Raw genomic sequence first — 3562 nt, forward strand, 5'->3', positions numbered from 1 at the left:
TCATATGTTCCTTTATTGTTCATCAACTGAACGTTTCAATAAATTGTTCTCGTTATTCTAATTAAAGCGTTAAAACGCTTTAATTCTAATAAGTAAGCACTCTCTACTTTATATCTCTATGGTAAATTCTGAGAAGAGATAAACAAGTTGTCTAAGTAATACTCATAAGGAAAACTACATTGTGACGTCATCTGTAGTAATATAAAAAGCGACATCTTGGTTGGAAAAATGATAACACTACGACCTCAAGCTAACAGGAGCTACGTTTCGTTTTCTTATATTATTCTTCGTCTAGCTATTATAGCTTAGCTAGATTCATATTTCTAAACTTTATCATTGATCATAATTTATTTTCCATAATTGTGTTGCACAATAATACTCCCCACAGGAAATTAATTTAGTAGCATTTCCATTTTTACCAATGTGTGTGGAAATCTTGTCCTAATAGAATGTGTGTTGAGATATCTAGCTGACAGTTGCATGCAACTTATTTAGCACTTTTCAAAGGGGGGACGAGTTAATCTAATATGTTTTATTGAATTTAATTGTTGAAAGAAACATTATACAGGCCATCACAAATGATGTGACATCGTCCAATTGAGAAATAATTGACTATAATTCAGATCCACGTTGCTGCATTAAGAGAAAAATAATTTTGTCAATAGTACCAATTGACTTTTGTCAAATAAAAATATCTGGCATATTACTTAAAAAGTTTTTTTAACTAACATATACCTTCCAATCCTTAACGAGGTGGCGCAGTTAACTGACAATAACTTAAGATTTTCAATTTATATATGTATTTTTAATGAAGTAAAAAATCTAATGAAAAAAATGCAATAGAAAATCAGCCTAAAAATACAAATTCCATTGTATTTTAAGTATATCCAGATAGAAAGCAAGAGCTAAAGATTGAGTTATATCACTTCAAATGGTTTCGGATTAAATATTTGTATATCCTTATTGCCTAATCTTTTTCAACCTTAGAAAAACAGAAGAAAATACGAAAAACTAAGAAGTTTCAATTACAAATAATAGATTATAATTTAACATCAATTTATTTTCAAAAACCAAAGTTATTTCCAAAATATGAGGGGGTCGAATGATTGCACACGAACGTAGCCATCCTCTCCTCCAGAAGCATAGCTTAAACCATCTGGGTGGAACTGTACCGAATTAATGGGACCGAAATGTCTTGAGCACGTCGAATTCTTCTTCAAAAACAACATGGAAGAATCTAGCATGTAATTTCCCAATGCAGTGGAAGTCATGGTTACATCCATAGCTTCTTGACCACCACCAAGTAGGACCTGCAAGGAAACAAATGAAGATTATTTAAGAGAATGATATATATGTAAGTCACAATTGTGACAGGCTTAGAGGGTTTTCATGTGACGATAGCATTGTTGATGTCTGGAATATTGGGGTACTAAACAACCAAGTATCAAGAAAAATGATGGAACTATTTTATAACATAATGAGACTAACAATTTAAAAGGATTTAAACCTTACTGTCTATCAAAAATCTATCTCCCTAATGCCTACTTTAATTTAAAAGTATGTTATAATTGTTAATTAATAACATATTGTATGCAATAAATTAACTATAACAATGGAAAAAAATAAGCTAATTTTCTCAATTTGTCCTGCTTTTATCGTGTCTAATTGATTAAAAAAAAAACTGATAGTATAAATTTAGGCATTTTGAGGAATTTTAGTACATAGTACTTATTCAAATACTACTGTTAATCATAGGCATAAAGTATTAATCAATGGAAGTGTTAAATCTTTTTTATTCTGAAAGCCATTTGATAAAATTATATCAAGATTTATTAGAAACTTGTCCATTTTAAGTAATAAAAATATATACTTTGAGCCCCCCCAAGATGGCGTCTCCATCAATTATAATTAATTCATGACAGTAGAGAAAACGCTCTATTAAGGAATGAGTCAAAATATGAATAAAAAATATAACTTACATGATCCATTTTAGGAGACAGACTGGCACTGTTAACAGGTCTTTCCGTTTTATAAGTTTTCATACACTTTAGTGTACTAAGATCAAATAATTTAGCCGTGTAATCCTTTGATGACGATATGAACATTGATGCTATAAATTGAATAATAATGAATTAACTAATGAAATGAGAAGAAAAGAAAGATTATTAACCATCGCCTGAGGTTGAATATCTGTGATAGTTTTAGTATGGTCAGATGATACATGTAGTTTTATTCATGCGCACATCCCATTGAGCAATGTTACCATTTTCATGCCCTGTGATAATGGTATTATCCATAAACCTGAAATGAAGGAGAAGGGCAGAATAAGATAAATAAATGAGAAAACTAGGGACGCACCAGATGAGTGCAGTGATTTTAGGTCCGTCCATAGGGATATCATGCTTCATAATGGGATCTTGATCCTTGAAGCCTTGCCTCACATCAATAACAGAGAGAGTACAAGGGAACTTCATGTGATTGTCTGTCGTGTAGGCCCACATAATTCCCTGAGAAACTAAAGCCACAAGTACGAACTGAAGTGGAGGTATCAATTATCCCCAAGGAACTTCCTGTTTCAACATCCCAAAGACGAACTGTGTTATCTCCAGCACCTGTTATCAAATGGGTTGAGGTCAGTCCACATCCAGGCACCAAAGAGCTCCAGTATGACCATTGAAGGTTCCGAGCCGTTCACCATTCACAGTGTACCAAACATTGGGTTTCTTATCTTTGCGCAAGAAAAAGAAGATCTCCCTCTCTATTGTAACGGATTTGAGTGATGGAACGATCGTGTCCGAGTAGGGCTATGGGTCTCATCCTTGAAGGATTTATTTAACACGTTGTATGGGCAAAGCCGAGATACACTGATTCTGTTGATGACGTATTCCCTTCTATTTTTTATTTGATACAAAATGCCGACGCCTACCTCAGCACCAAATATCGCTTCCCACATTTTTAGCTGGACTAACATAACTAAAGAAAAAGGCACATAGAAAGAGGAAAGATTACTTTTTACAAAGATTAATTTAAAATGTGATTTTGATTACTTTTCGATTTGTAAGTACTTTTTAATGAGCACGTACAAAATAATTATTCTATGTTGACTCAACAAAGTAACTTAACTCTGAGTAATCAACGATTTAAAGCAATCTTATACATTTTATATTATTTGCAGCTACATAATGATTCATCAGTTATCATTTATACTTAAATACACTATCAGAAAAGATCAAAATCAAATTAATATTTAATTTAACATTTTATATTGCTTATAAGTAGTTATTTAGCAAGGATTTTCAGCACATGTATATAAATTATGATTTTTATTCTTATGTTTTCGTCGATTGTCGTTATAGTTATGACTTCCACATATAGTTTCATGTATGTATGTATAACATAAATCTTTGGGTAGTTCTTTATTAGTATAAGACAGTCAGGTTCATGATGTCTTGAAACATAAGTAATATATTTTATCTTTATTAAATATATCTCCTAAAGGAGAAGGAGATTGGCGACAGTTGAAATATCTATAAGTTATAGTTATAAAGTTTTTAGTTATAGA

General features: G+C 31.7%; 1 pseudogene; it reads right to left on the reverse strand.

The window, feature by feature from the left end:
• Positions 1-1019: 1019 nt before the first annotated feature.
• On the reverse strand, positions 1020-2902 carry LOC121130687 (eukaryotic translation initiation factor 3 subunit I-like; annotated as a pseudogene).
• Between the last annotated feature and the right edge of the window lie 660 nt (positions 2903-3562).

The sequence above is a fragment of the Lepeophtheirus salmonis genome, unplaced genomic scaffold (genome assembly GCF_016086655.4).
Source record: "Lepeophtheirus salmonis unplaced genomic scaffold, UVic_Lsal_1.4 unplaced_contig_10694_pilon, whole genome shotgun sequence".
NCBI lineage: Eukaryota > Metazoa > Arthropoda > Copepoda > Siphonostomatoida > Caligidae > Lepeophtheirus > Lepeophtheirus salmonis.